The sequence below is a fragment of the Oncorhynchus masou genome, chromosome 27, assembly GCF_036934945.1.
Source record: "Oncorhynchus masou masou isolate Uvic2021 chromosome 27, UVic_Omas_1.1, whole genome shotgun sequence".
In the NCBI taxonomy this organism is placed as follows: domain Eukaryota; kingdom Metazoa; phylum Chordata; class Actinopteri; order Salmoniformes; family Salmonidae; genus Oncorhynchus; species Oncorhynchus masou.
In genome coordinates this window covers 44,209,924-44,224,923 of record NC_088238.1, presented here as the reverse complement: position 1 = coordinate 44,224,923, position 15,000 = coordinate 44,209,924, and the positions used below count along the sequence as shown (strand labels likewise).

Below are 15,000 nucleotides of genomic sequence, written 5' to 3'. Positions count from 1 at the left end.
TCTCTCTCTCGTTCTTCCCATCAGACCGTTGACCCACTTCCCTCTTTTGCATCCCTCCTTCCCTCCATCCCTCCTTCCCTCCATCCCTCCATCCCTCCTTCCCTCCATCCCTCCTCCCTCCTTCCCTCCATCCCTCCATCCATCCTCCTCCCTCCTTCCCTCCATCCCTCCTTCCCTCCATCCCTCCTTCCCTCCATCCCTCCATCCCTCCATCCCTCCATCCCTCCTTCCCTCCATCCCTCCTTCCCTCCATCCCTCCTTCCCTCCATCCCTCCCTCCATCCCTCCATCCCTCCTTCCCTCCATCCCTCCTTCCCTCCATCCCTCCTTCCCTCCTTCCCTCCATCCCTTTCAGACTTTCGTCATCCCCTCCAACAACTTCTCCCTCCCTCCCTCCCGTTCCTCCCATCAACCCCCCCTCCCTCTCATCTCACCATGAAAGTACAAGTTAAAACAGCTTCACAGAGGATCAACCGACAGACCGTTGTCGTACAGCATTCCTTCACCGTTCCAACCCTAGAGTGGTCGTTATATGTTCTTTTAACGTTGCTCTGACGTCGTGTCGGACGGTTTGATGTTTGATGTGGCTGTTTCTGATTCGACGGTGACGTCCCACTGAGCTGTCCAGCTGAGCACAACATAGTGTTATTTCCTCTGGTTTGAACACACACACACACACACACACACAAGACACACACACACAAAGACACACACACACACACACACAAAGACAGCTTTTGAGTTTATTTGTGGCAGAATGTTGTTGCTGCACGCATTGTAATCAGACACTGACAGACAATGTGGTTCTGCCTTAGAGGAGGACAGATAGATCCAAAGAGAACTGGAACTGGGGATACAAAGTTTCAATCCCAAATGCCACCCTGTTCCCTTTATAGTGCACTACATTTGACCAGGGCACATAGTGCACTATATAGGGAATAGGGTGCCATTTAGGACATGGCCAAAGAGAATGAAAGACAGAGAGAGAAAAAGAGAGAGAAAAAGCGGGAGACAGAGAATTGGAGGGAGAGTGAAAGAGAGGGAGACAGAGATAAAAATTAAAATAAATAGTTGATTTTACAGTGAAATCCAAGTATTGAGCGGAATCCTAAGTAGTTATTTTCTTCTTTAAGCTATTTGAATGTGTCCGTGTGAGAATGGCTTTTTTAGAGTTGTCTTTGTGTGTGCGTTAGTAACTAACACACAGGTAGTCTGCAGGATAGGGGTGGAGACCCTGAGCCTAAAAACATCCACATGATAAACTCAGTGCTAATGGGAGTATTAAGACTAGGGTTGCAAAGGGTCGGAAAATTTTCGGAATTTTTCTGCAAATTGTCCGTGGGAAGTTAAGCCCGAGAACTTTGGGAATTTTGCTTAAATTCATGAAAAAAGTTTGTTTATAACAGTGAACCTTTTTTTTGCGGGATACACATAAGGCAATTCTAGGTCTTGTGGCATATTTTGGTTAAACTATCCCGTTTCAATGGAATTGCAACCCTCTGCATGCACAGTGCATTCTTCCATCACATGTGCAGTGCATTCTTCCATCACATGTACAGCTGATTCTCAAGATCTTGCACACTGATGAGATGCTATTGAGCCCACACTACTACACTGTCTGAGACAAGGGCTACAAGCTTTCTGGTAAGTTTTGATTACAATACTGGGTGGGGTGAATATATTTTAAATATTTTTTTGTTAACTAGTAAATAGTAGCCTACAGCAAAGTGTGTTTAAATCCTTTCTAACATGTTAACATTTTTGCTAGTTAGTTTTTGTTACCATGTGTTGTGTAGCTTTCTTGAGCCTGCTAACTGAGTGTTACTTCACCTGTTTCCATACGCGTTTCATTTAAAACATTTATCTTAACAAAGGAGTTGTTTAATCTAACTGCTTAACTTATTTATCTGTACATGGAATTGTGTTTGTTTTTTTTTACTTGCTTTTTTTCTAATCTTTACAGGAAAATGCCACGGGCACTATCTGATGTGTGGAGACATTTCACTGCAGCTAATGTAGAAGGAAAAGCTGTGTACATTTGCAAATACTGTGCCAAATCATATGTGAAGAATGCAACAAAGATGCAGAATCGTCTGGCCAAGTGGATAAAGTTCCCTCAGCGCTCACAACAAGCAACCTCTGACAAAAGTCCCTCTACTTCTATTTGAGGTGAAAATTATGAATCAAACACCTGATCAATAGCCACAGCTCATGGTCCTCCTGGAATCAAAAGTTTTTTTTACTCAATGGAGGAACGTAGTCAGAGGAATGCTGATGAATGTCTTGCTTGAGCTGTATATGCAACTGGTTCGCCTCTGATGCACACATGCAACGTGTATTGGAGGAGATTTCTGAATGTCCTTCGCCCAGCGTACACCCCTCCAACCAGACATGCTTCACCTTCTCATTTGCTGGATGCAGAACTCAACAGAGTTCAAGTGAAGGTCAAGTAAATCATAGAGAAAGCAGGCTGTACTGCAATCATCTCTGATTGGTTGTCGAACGTTTGTGGGCAAGGAATAATTAACTACATCATCTCCACCCCTCAACCAGTATTCTACAAGAGCACAGACACAAGGGACAACAGACACACTGGTCTCGACATTGCAGATGAGCTGAAGGCAGTCATCAATGACCTTGGACCACAGAAGGTATTTGCACTGGTGACAGACAATGCTGCGAACATGAAGGCTGCTTGGTCTAAAAGTGGAGGAGTCCTACCCTCACATCACACCCATTGGCTGTGCTGCTCATGCATTGAATCTGCTCCTCAAGGACATCATGACACTGAAAACAATGGATACACTACAAGAGAGCCAAGGAAATAGTTGGGTATGTGAATGGTTATCAAGTTATAGCAGCAATCTACCTCACCAAGCAAAGTGAGAAGAATAAGAGCACCACATTGAAGCTGCCCAGCAACACCCATTGGGGTGGTGTTGTCATCATGTTTGACAGTCTCCTGGAGGGGAAGGAGTCTCTCCAAGAAATGGCCATATCACAGTCTGCTGATATGGACAGCCCCATCAAGAGGATCCTCCTGGATTATCTATTTTGGGAGAGAGTGGTAAGCAGCTTAAAACTCCTGAAACCTATAGCAGTAGCCATTGCATTGATTGAGGGAGACAATGCCTTTCTGTCTGATGTTCAGACTCTGCTTGCAGATGTAAGAGAAGAAATCCGTACTGCCCTGCCCACTTCACTGTTGCCCCAAGCAGAGGAAACTGCAGTTCTGAAATGCATCAAAAAGCGTGAAGACCTCTGCCTGAAGCCCATAGACACTGCAGGGTACATGTTGGACCCCAAGTATGCTGGCAAGAGCATCCTGTCTGGTGCAGAGATCAACAAGGCCTATGGTGTCATCCCTACCGTGTCTCGCCACGTTGGCCTGGATGAGGGCAAGGTTCTTGGCAGTCTGGCGAAGTACACTTCCAAGCAAGGGCTTTGGGATGGAGATGAATTGTGGCAGTCGTGCCAATATATATCTCATCAGTCACCTGGTGGAAGGGACTTTGTGAATCTGAGACTCTTTCCCCTGTTGCCTCCTTCATCCTCCAAATCCCACCAACATCAGCCGCCTCACTGCGCAACTTGGGAACACACACACCATAGCATGCGACAGGCTGACCAATACAAGGGTGAAAAATTGGTGGCAAATTAGAGGCTGTTTGAGTCTGACAACGAGCCATCCTCAACAAGGTTGTGAAGGTGAGGCCTCAGAGTCTGATGTTCAAGAGGTGGACATTGAGGAGGTCCAGGGAGAAGACATGGAAGCCTGAGAGGAAGACAACCAAAGCTTTAGTTTCTAGACTATCATTTTACAGATGTATGTTGAAAGCGTCCGGTTCTTTTGTTTTTCAGTGAAATCATCCCATGTGGAGAGTCAACTCATTTAATTGAAGTTCAATTCGTTACTTCTAATGGTAGGATTTAATCATTTGCAATTATGTCTACTTATGATAAGGTAAAAGGTTCATGTTTCTGTCTCCATATGATGGTAAATATATCCAATGCAAAAAACATCTACATTTAAATGGTGTTAATATTCATTTGCATATATTTCTGTTAATTCCCACGGAAAGTTTCTACCTCTGAATATTCCCCAAAATGTGCAACCCTAGTTGAGACACGACTCAGTGGAGAGGGAAAGAGACAGAGACCCCCAGCTCCTACACTTAGCAGTAACCCTTGTTACATCAACTGTCTGTCTGTCTGCCCATGTGTCATCACTAGAGAGGCCCCCAACATCACTGCCTGTTTGTGTGTGTCCAGTTGGACATGGAATCCTATACACGCACACGCACACACATGCGCACACACACACTGGCCCTCTGAACCCAGACCATCATGGCTAGGCTAAGTCGAGACAGAGACAGAGACACATGTGGAGAGAGAAATGGGGGGAGAGGGAGAGAGAGAGAGAGATGAGGAGAGCGAGATAGATAGAGGGAGATATGGAGAGACAGATCGAGAGAGAAATGGAGAGAGATGGGGAGAGAGAGATATGGGGAGAGAGAGATATGAGGAGAGAGAGAGAGAGATGAGGAGAGAGAGAGGTTGAAGAAAGTGTGGTGACAGCGGTGCGAGAGCTCGCGAGATGGTCGGCTCGTTAAACCCATATCCTTGCTGTGCTGCCGGGGGGAGTGGACAGGGAGAGGTGTTTTAGTCTATATCTGGGAGAGACATGGGAATACAGAGAGGCTTTAAAAAAACACAGCTTTACGGCTGCATGAGCAAAGAGCAGAGGAATGAGAGAGAGAGGGAGGAGAGAGGCCGGCATTGACCCATTTCTGCAGGCCTCCATTCTATAACGGACACACACACACTCCCAGACACACTTGCAGGCGGACACGTTCTTCCAGACTTTGAGATACTCAGAAATATGTTTCACACAGGCGCACGAGAACACACACACACCATACAAGCACCATACACACAGCCCAATTCACGTCAGCTGCACTCAACCACCCCCCATTAGCTTTTCAATATGAAACCCCCTATCCGCTATTGAGCGTCATTCTATGGCAGCTAGACTCTAAAGGGTACATTGAAGTGCTACCCCAAGCTGTTCCTCATCACGACATTACACGCTTCCTGCCAAGAATGTATGTGTTCAATACCGAGCTGATAAGACCACGAGCCGCTTCTCTTCTATTCAATCCATTTCTATACCTCCCTCAAAGCTATTGAGGTGTTATGGGGATTGAAGGACATTGAAGGGGCCTGTCTATTCAAACCCACTGTCAGGGCGAAATATCTCGAGCATAGAAATACACACACACACTGACTTTCAATGATTTTATTCATCGCCGAGATATTTTAGTCACATGCACTGGCTCATTAGCACTGTTGAGAGTCCCATAGACATATACTTGGACTCACACTCGTGCACACACACACACACACACACTCACACATACTTGTACACACACCAAGACACACACAAGAACACTCGCCGACGCTCTGTGACACACACACACAATCCCTCTGAAATGCACTCGATGCCCTCAGACAAGGACTCTGACCCGGTTCAGACAGGAGCTGCTGTCTCTCAGCCGTCCCGTATCTCAGCCGTCCCGTCTCTCAGCCGTCCCGTCTCTCAGCCGTCCCGTCTCTCAGCCGTCCCGTCTCTCAGCCGTCCCGTCTCTCAGCCGTCCCGTCTCTCAGCCGTCCCGTCTCTCAGCCGTCCCGTCTCTCAGCCGTCCCGTCTCTCAGCCCCGTTCCGTCTCTCAGCCGTCCCCGTCCCAGTCTCTCAGCCGTCCCGTATCTCAGCCGTCCCGTCTCTCAGCCGTCCCGTCCCGTCTCTCAGCCCCGTCCCGTCTCTCAGCCGTCCCGTCTCTCAGCCGTCCCGTCTCTCAGCCGTCCCGTCTCTCAGCCGTCCCGTCTCTCAGTCGTCCCGTCTCTCAGCCGCTGCTTTACCCCCATTTTGCCTCAATGTTACGTAAGTGTTGTCTCTCCTCAATCCGCTCAGCTCTTATTGCTCATGTTGGCTCACAGTCCTTTTTCTCCCCCTCTCCCCCTCTCCCCCTCTCCCCCCCTCCCCCTCTCCCCTCTCCCCCGCTCCCTGTCTACTTGTTGCTTTCTTTCTTTCTTTCTCTGCCGGTCTGTCTTTTTTTTTTTTCTCTTGTTCGTCTCTTACTTTTGGTCTCTCTCGCTCGCTCTCTTTCTCTCTCTCCATCGCTGACTGACTAGGGGTGTCTGACTAGGGGTGTCTGACTGGGAGTGTCTGACTGGGGGTGTCTGACTGGGGGTGTCTGACTGGGAGTGTCTGACTAGGGGTGTCTGACTGGGGGTGTCTGACTAGGGGTGTCTGACTGGGGGTGTCTGACTGGGAGTGTCTGACTAGGAGTGTCTGACTGGGGGTGTCTGACTAGGGGTGTCTGACTGGGAGTGTCTGACTGGGGGTGTCTGACTGGGGGTGTCTGACTGGGAGTGTCTGACTGGGAGTGTCTGACTGGGAGTGTCTGACTAGGGGTGTCTGACTAGGGGTGTCTGACTAGGGGTGTCTGACTGGGGGTGTCTGACTGGGAGTGTCTGACTAGGGGTGTCTGACTAGGGGTGTCTGACTAGGGGTGTCTGACTAGGGGTGTCTGACTGGGAGTGTCTGACTGGGGGTGTCTGACTAGGGTGTCTGACTGGGGGTGTCTGACTGGGAGTGTCTGACTAGGGGTGTCTGACTAGGGGTGTCTGACTGGGATGTCAAACAGTATTACTGTTATAGAGGTTAAAGTTTAATAACCGACGCAGCAACCAGGATTACATATCACACACACACATCAGATACACGCACGCACGCACACACACACACCTGGCTCATTCAGCCAGGCATTGAATAACATCCAACACATTATCCACAGAACCTTTCTAATTGACACTCCACTGTCAAACAAAATGAAGAATTGGCATGCTCAACTCTGTATTCTGTGTATGAAAGCAGTCTGTTTGGATGCAGGGTTACAATATAATTAGGATTCGCATTACAATAGCAATTTCCCCTCTATCTCTCTCCACTGACAGCCAATATAATGCATGGTAGACACATCACTGCTGTAGACTCACAGAACATCTGCCACTTCCAATCAGACCGTGCTTTAGAAGAATGGAGGTAGGCGTGGACACAATGCAGTTCGAAGGTGTGTGCGTGTGCGCGTGTGTACGTACATGGCAAAGATCAGGTGCATGCCCGACATCAGTCCTCCTCAGTATAGCTGGGGCCTCTACTGAGTGTGTGTGTTGGTGTTTCCACGCTTCCCACCCCCTAGCACAGAGAGGGGGGGGGGGACACGGGGGGGTGGTAAGCGGGTCCGATAGATGGAAAGTGAATAACTGCTGAGAATTAAAATGTCATCGAGCACAGGGGAAGTCAACCACACACAAGGCAAGCAGAGACACTGAGATTATTCCCCCTGACACACCAGTACAGGGGTGTGTGTGTGTGTCTAGTAATAGTAGAGATATTGTATCTCCTGTGTGTGTGTGTCTAGTAATAGTAGAGATATTGTATCTTGTGTGTGTGTGTGTGTGTGTGTGTCTAGTAATAGTAGAGATATTGTATCTCCTGTGTGTGTGTGTGTCTAGTAATTGTCAAGATATTGTATCTCCTATGTTTGTGTGCGTGTCTACTAATAGTAGAGATATTGTATCTACTGTGGGTGTCTGTGTCTACTAATAGTAGATATATTGTATCTCGTGTGTGTGTCTAGTAATAGTAGAGATATTGTATCGTGTGCGTGTGTGTGTGTGTGTGTTAGTGTAACAGTATAATTTTAATAATTTTAATTTTAATAATTTTAATTTAGCGCACACCGCTAACTAAGCAAGCCGTTTCACATCCGTTACACTCACCCTCCTTTTGACCTTCCTCCTTTTCCGCAGCAACCAGTGATCCGGGTCAACAGCATCAATGTAACAGTATAATTTTAAACCTTCCCCTCGCCCATACCCGGGCGGGAACCAGGGACCTTCTGCACACATCAACAACAGTCACCCTCGAAGCGTCGTTACCCATCGCTCCACAAAAGCCACGGCCCTTGCAGAGCAAGGGGAACCACTACTTCAAGGTCTCAGAGCAAGTGACGTCACCGATTGAAACGCTATTTAGCGCGCACCGCTAACTAAGCTAGCCGTTTCACATCCGTTACATTAGGGCTATGACGAAACCAGTATCTCAGTATTTTCTCCATGGCAAAAATGGAAACACATAGCAGACCATCTCTTTCTTCCTTTATAAACACGCTGTATGGTAAAGATTGTGCTCTGTCTTGGAATATAAATAAAACATGACTCTGGATAACAACATGATGATGTTTGTTTCCAACATTAGTGCTGTTTTGTTTCCTTCCCACGATACTAACGAGTAAGGCGGTACTGGTGGCGTCCCGTGTGTGTGTGTGTGTGTGTGTGTGTGTGTGTGTGTGTCCAACATTATGCTCTAGCATGTGGCCATGATTTTGTACACTGACTGAGACCCATTCCAAGTCACACACTATGTCACGTTATACACACACAGTGCCAACATGGCCAGTAAGGTTTCCACATTCACACGTATACATTTAGTGTAAAATAACATTTCTGCAACGTACACAGGTCTTGTCCTTAGCTGTACTAACAGCAGACTAGTCGGTATCCATTTAGGTACCTCCGACTCAAGCACACACACACACACACACAGACACACACATACAGACATAAACAGACACACACACACTTTGGTACTTCAACCCAGTAAACATTCTCCCTGGGTTTTTATGATGGAAAACCCATGTTCTCAATGTTCTCCATTGAAAACAGCTTAGGAAAACCTCAGGCCATGTTGGCACTAGTAGCCAGTGTGTGTGTCTATATTTTCGAGCTTGGTGGAATGCATACAACGAACGAGTGACGCAGTAAGGTCTTGGCTTAGGTTATGGATCAAAATAATACCTTTTCAGGGCTGAAATACATGCAGTATATAATAGCTATTTCTGGTTTGAGTACACAGCTTAATGTGTTCAGCTGTCAGGGAAAGGTAATGGGTTGTGATGGCTTCGTTAATGTGTCATCAAAAGGTTCTAAAAGTGTTCTATGTGAGTTATGAAGGGTTCTACAGTTACAGGAAATAGGAAGTATGATCCAAGATTTGAAGGAGTTGGCCGGGAGAGACGGTGTGAGTCCCTAACATAACTCTTTCTCAAGGGTGTGTGTGTGTGTGTGTCCAGGGAGGGGAACATATAGTTAAAGCTTCATCCTCTGGATGACATGTAGATATACCATATCTCTCTGGAGAAGGAGGACTTCAGAGTTAGCACAGGAATGCGACTGTAAATTCCCTCCCCCTGGTCTTTTGACTGACCAACTTTTGTTCCTATCTCAGAAGAAAAAAAAGGTCCAGTCCTCACTAATAGTTAAGTCACTTTGTGGGTTGAGTTATTCTCAGGACGACGTGTCAGAATACACATGGTGCACACACACACACACACACACACACACACACACACACACACACACACACAGCTTTTGTCATCATCAGCGCGTGTGTGACAGGCTTTGTTCCATCGTGTTCTGGAAATGTGGTCTAGAGACCAACCAACTGGAGCTAAGAGCAGAACTCCGGTGTTTGGGATGCCAAACGTTTCATGTTTATTTGTACAGACGGAAGACAACACGACACACATTCACACACACACCCCATCGCTCCAGCGTTAACGGATGTTAGTAATGTGTATCCCAGGGGCCAAACACCCACTCACATTTCCATTATTTTGTGTGTGTGTGTGTGTGTGTGTGTGTGTGATATCATGTTCATAACTTTAGACAACAAGAGTGCGTCACAGATACGGTATCACACACACCAGCGGCGAGCGTGGGAGAGACGAGAGACGCACACACACACACACTTCTATACAGGCAACACACTCGCTCTCGCTCCGATCCCTCGTCTTTGTTCCCTCGGTTTGTTTGTTTGCTTTGTTTTCTTTTTTTGTGTGTGTCGTTTAATCTGCTCTTTCGCTCCGCGCCTCGTCTCTCTCATCCCCTTTTACTTGAATCTATCTGCCGTCTGACAACGTGCTTCTCCTTCAGGTCCCCGAGTGGGTGACAGCTCCACATACAGACGGTGTATTCGCTACGTCGGGAATAGGGTCACGTTTGAGACGCAGCCTGTGTCTGGTCAACCCAGTTCTTTACTGTTCACTCTGGAGACTGACTTCAGGAGCTGGTCTGGTCTAGTTGGAGAAGGACTGTATACACACAGACACCCACTCACACTACACACTTGTCTGAAGCCCTACTCTGGTGCGGACTGTGTGGGCTGATTGAGGATGACTGCGGTGTTATTTCATGAATTACGTTTTTCAGTCGTTCGCTCCCTTCTTTGTTTGGTGGGAGGAAGAGGGTGGCGAGGCGACGCTCCCCCGTCGTCCTCGACTGTTCTACACCCCCCTATCACTGCTGATCATCGTCTCAATTACGCATCCCTCCCTCCTTCCTTCCCTCTCCCTCCCTCCCCTGTCGCTGTTTTCGGTCTTTCCTCTCGGCTCATCCCAAGTTACTCTCTATCCACTCCTCTACTCCCCCCCCACAACCCCATCGTCACATTCCTTATTTTCTTCTTGCTCTTTCTCTCTGTTCCAAAGTTATGTGGTTTAAGACTAACAACTACTTGCATTATCCCTCTTTTCTTTTCTCTTTTCTCTCCGTTACCATCTTTTTTTCCATAAGTGGCAACAGCTTAAAGTAGTCTCTCTGTCTCTCTCTGTCTTTCTCTCTCTCGTTCTCTCTCCCTCTCTCTCCCTCTCTCGTTCTCTCTCCCTCTCTCTCTCCCTCTCTCTCCCTCTCTCGTTCTCTCTCTCTGTCTCTCTCTCTCTCCCTCTCTCTCTCCATCTCTCTCTCTCCCCATCTCTCTCTCCCTCTCTCGTTCTCTCTCATTCTTGCTCTCTCCCTCTCTCTCTCCATCTCTCTCCCCTCTCTCTCCCTCTCTCGTTCTCGCTATCTCTCTCTCCCCATCTCTCTCTCCCTCTCTCCCCTCTCTCTGTTCTCTCTCTCTCTCTCTCCCTCTCTCTGTCTCTCTCTCTGTCTCTCTCTCTCTCCCTCTCTCTTCCCTCTTTCGCTCTCTCTCTCTCCCCCCTCTCTCTCTCCCTCTCCATTATCTCTCCCCTCTCTCTCTTCTTCCCATCTCTCTCTCCCCCTCTCTCCCTCTCTCTCTCTCGTTCTTTCTCTCTTCCCATCTCTCTCTCTCCCCATCTCTCTCTCCCCCCTCTCTCCCTCTCTCGTTCTTTCTCGTTCTCGCTCTCTCCCTCTCTCGTTCTTTCCATCACTTCTCATAGTCTACTGTCTCAGTCATGTCAACAACAGCTTGTCATAAACGATCAGTCTCTATCCTCCCTCCTCCTCGTGTTCTCTCGCCTCCCTGTTCTTCTTATTCTCTCCTCTTCTCTTTCACTCTGTCCTTTGCCAGCCTTCCAGTCCTTTTTTCAAAACCTCCAGCACTGTCCTTTTTGCCTCCCGTCATCTTCGCTCTTCTTCCTCTCAAGCATCTCTCCTTTCTCCTCTTGGTTTTTCTATCCATTCCTCCATATTAATGTCCTTGTCCTCTGCAGATCCCTCTCTCCTCTCGCCTCCTTTCACACTTTCCAACACTAACCGGCTGGCAGGAAGATGGAGAGGTGAGATGACTAAGGCTCTCTTCTTTCACACCTCTCTCTCTGTCTCCCCCGCTCCCTCTCTCCTCGCCAACACCTTAATCTGTAGCCTCAAGTCAAAGGGAGAGAAAAATAAGAGGCCGGATGTCATTTTTGAGGGAAAGCAAAAGGTCTTGAGGCGTGAACTGAAAGAGAGGGAGGAGAGAGGTAGAGAGAGCGTTTTCTGTGTTTCTCAGAAATTGCACTCATCCGTTCTCATCAATCAAATTTCAGTCAAATGTATTTATAAAGCCCTATTTACATTAGCCGATGTCACGAAGTGCTGTACAGAAACCCAGCCTACAACCCCAAACAGCAAGCAGTGCAGGTGTAGAAGCACATCCCTCTCTCCTCTGTCAATGAGCCTCAGCCTATAGACTACATGGGGAGTAGTAGAAGTAGCCTTTTAAGCATTCTAGTACAGTTAAATAGTTCACACACACACACACACACACGGACACAGCAGTCTAAGGCACTGCATCTCAGTGCAAGAGGCGTCATTACAGTCCCCTGGTTCGAATCCAGGCTGTATTGCATCCAGCCGTGTTTGGGAGTCTCATAGGGAAGTGCACAATTGGCCCAGCGTCGGTCAGGTTTGGCCAGGGTAGGCCGTCATTGTAAATAAGAATTTGTTCTTAACTGACTTGCCTACTAGTTAAATAAAGGTTACACACAAATCACACACCACACTGACCAAAAAGTAATTTTGTTGGCATTTACATAGTAAAACATAATCAAAACATATTTCTTTCGCTTGCTTGCTGTGCTGTTTCGTTGTTCATTTGTTCAGTCGTTTCAGTCTCAACCAGGATTTCATCATTACATGTCAAGCAGTGAAGTTTCAGCTCAGTCTAGTCCGTGGCCTCTCTTCCTCTGTGCGCACTGTCTCCGTGTCCGTTTCCATCTTGTCCAGCTGTGTCTGTAACATTTCACGTAAACCCTGTTTCTTGTCTGCGTCGAAGTAGCGGTCCTTGCACCTAGCATCGAGCATGGTGGCGACACAGTGAAGAGGCTCAGAGAGAATGCCACCGAATCGCTTGTTCACAGCCTCTAGTAGAGGACTTGTTCAAGTTTTAACACCACGGTCTGTCTGCAGTTTTGTTGAGCAGTAGTTTCAATGCCATGACATCACGTCTGCTGTAGACGCAGTTGATGAGCTTATTTCTCCAGTCAGGTGTTTGAATGGAGCTAGGAGTGTGTTCATGTTTCCATGTTTCAAACATGTTCTCAAATGCCATTGAAATGGCAGCAGTGGTATGAGAACTAGCACATTCTTCAGCACGCAATGCTGCTTTCCTCAGTAGGAAGTCGACCCACTGTGCTGTCAGACTCATAATGCTCATGGGGCTGACATCGCTGGTCCAAATGTCAGTCGTGAAGCTAATAGCAAGTAGCTCACGGATGTTTCAACAACAATACTGTGTTATTCCGGTAGGGCAACATCTGAAAAATAGCGCCTACTTGGTGGTGTGTACCGGTGCTCGACCAGTCTGCGAAAGCCAACACCATCCACGACAGAGAACGGTTGATTGTCAAGGGCAATGAATTCCGTTATCGTGGCGTGAATGGATTTCGCATTTTTGAGTTGTCTCGCCGAAATGTTCTTACTCTCTCAAATGACTGCTTGACTGGAACTTGTTAGTTGGAAGTGTGCGCTATTTTTCTGATTTTGTGTGCCTACGTTATATAGGTATGCACGTCATCTACCTACGTTATATAGGTATGCACGTCATCTACCTACGTTATATAGGTATGCACGTCATCTACCTACGTTGTATAGGTATGCACGTCATCTACCTACGTTGTATAGGTATGCACGCCATCTACCTACGTTGTATAGGTATGCACGTCATCTACCTACGTTGTGTCGGTATACACGTCATCTACCTACGCTGTATAGGTATGCACGCCATCTACCTACGTTGTATAGGTATGCACGTCATCTACCTACGTTGTATCGGTATGCACGTCATCTACCTACGTTGTATCGGTATGCACGCCATCTACCTACGTTGTATCGGTATGCACGTCATCTACCTACGTTGTATCGGTATGCACGTCATCTACCTACGTTGTATCGGTATGCACGTCATCTACCTACGCTGTATAGGTATGCACGTCATCTACCTACGTTGTATAGGTATGCACGTCATCTACCTACGTTGTATCGGTATGCACGTCATCTACCTACGTTGTATCGGTATGCACGTCATCTACCTACGTTGTATCGGTATACACGTCATCTACCTACGCTGTATAGGTATGCACGTCATCTACCTACGTTGTATAGGTATGCACGTCATCTACCTACGTTGTATAGGTATGCACGTCATCTACCTACGTTGTATCGGTATGCACGTCATCTACCTACGTTGTATCGGTATGCACGTCATCTACCTACGTTGTATCGGTATGCACGTCATCTACCTACGTTGTATAGGTATGCACGTCATCTACCTACGTTGTATCGGTATGCACGTCATCTACCTACGTTGTATCGGTATGCACGTCATCTACCTACGTTGTATAGGTATGCACGTCATCTACCTACGTTGTATAGGTATGCACGTCATCTACCTACGTTGTATAGGTATGCACGTCATCTACCTACGTTGTATCGGTATGCACGTCATCTACCTACGTTGTATCGGTATGCACGTCATCTACCTACGTTGTATAGGTATGCACGTCATCTACCTACGTTGTATCGGTATGCACGTCATCTACCTACGTTGTATCGGTATGCACGTCATCTACCTACGTTGTATCGGTATGCACGTCAGCTTTGACATCGGTTTTTCACATTGGCGTTAAACTAGACATCGGGCCGATGCCCATGTTGCCATTTTTGAGCTAATATCGTCCGATTCCGATACTCTCAGGAGCTGGTCTGGTCTAGTTGTGCATGCCCTAGCTCTGATAGCTAAGCTGGCATGGATAAGATTATGGTGCTTGCAACACCTGGGTATGTGGGTTGGAATCCCTCATGGACCCAATATACTAAATGCGTTAAACTACATGTCCCTTTGGATAAAAGCATCTGCTAAATCTTAACATGATACTGTTTAATTACACAGAAGCTAATTTCTCTTTCTCTCATTTATAATTATATAATGAATCCTGAATTCTCAATGAGATAATCATTGTCTCCTCAATAATAATAATACTTTCTCTCTCTCTCTTCTCCAGTGTGCTTGTCCAGTCAAAACAGTGGACTTCTATACCAAGGGCAGTTTATTGGAGTTAATTCATGTGTTAGTCATTGAGTCCACAGAGCTCAGTCGCTCGGCACTAAATGAGACATTAGGACTCATTAAAAGCCTCACATCTTGTAGGACTGTGAC

The 15,000-nt window shown here is 47.0% G+C and overlaps 1 protein-coding gene across 2 annotated transcripts in view; it reads left to right on the top strand.

Moving 5' to 3' along the window:
* The window catches only part of LOC135516252 (ephrin-B3-like), a 108,057-nt gene that overhangs the window by 73,761 nt on the left and 19,296 nt on the right, over positions 1-15,000 (top strand). The window lies entirely within an intron of this gene.